This window comes from Arachis duranensis, chromosome 8 (assembly GCF_000817695.3).
Source record: "Arachis duranensis cultivar V14167 chromosome 8, aradu.V14167.gnm2.J7QH, whole genome shotgun sequence".
Classification (NCBI taxonomy): domain Eukaryota; kingdom Viridiplantae; phylum Streptophyta; class Magnoliopsida; order Fabales; family Fabaceae; genus Arachis; species Arachis duranensis.
In genome coordinates this window covers 23493128-23494139 of record NC_029779.3, presented here as the reverse complement: position 1 = coordinate 23494139, position 1012 = coordinate 23493128, and positions in this window count along the sequence as shown.

Here is a 1012-nt window from a genome sequence, read left to right as displayed (position 1 = left end):
ATATTGGAGCTTGATTGGTGATTTTGAAAAGTTTGGAAAGGGTTTGGTGGTGAAAAATCTGTTCTTGAAGGTTTTGAGGCATTGAGAGCTTGTGGATAAGTGGTTTGGAAGTGCTCCGGTTGAGCTTGGGAAATCGGCTAAGGTATGGTTTCGGTTTCCCGTATCTAATATGTAATGTGGTAGGAAATACTTAGGCTAGAGGCCCTAAGATAGGCATTGAATGGTTGATGTTGATTAATGATTGAGATATATGATGTGGTCATATATGTGATGATGATTAATGATGCCTTGATGGTATGATGTATGAGAAATATGCATGTTGTGATATATGCTTGATGATTGGTTATGGTTGAATTGTGGGTTGAACCATGTTGACGATGAGTATGATATTAATTGTATACCATGATGATTTAGTGGAATTGATGTTGTGAGAATTGGCATGAGGAAGAGTATATGATATGTCAAAATATTTGAGTTTGAGCCACTTGGGTGAAGTGGGTTAAAATGATGGGATAGTAATTTTGTATATTGTGGTAAAGTCTCAATGTGTGAGTTGAGGAGGCTTAATGTTGAAATTGATATATTTTGATTGATCTCAAAGAAAAGGGGATGAAATTGGCATATTTTGATTGATTTCAAAGAAAAGGGATGATATTTTGGCATGTTTTGATTGATTTTGAAAAGAGTTGAATATGGCTTGTTTTGAAAATGGCATGTTGTGGTTTTTTACGAAAAACATGGTTTTTGGGCATACTTTGACGGGACATAACTTGGACTACGAATCTCTGTTTTGTGCCAAATCTGTTTAGAAATGAAATTGGATCCGGAAAGTCCATGCCGTTCGAAGAACGGGTGAAAAACGATTTAAAATGAGAAAGTTATGTCCGTTGGAAGATTGGGGTAAAAATCTGTGAATTCTGCAGCTTTTAACTTAGAAAATTTTTAGCAGAATGACCCCTTGCGCGTGGGCGCACTTGGCGCGTGCGCGCCGTTCTTCCCGAAAATGCCATCC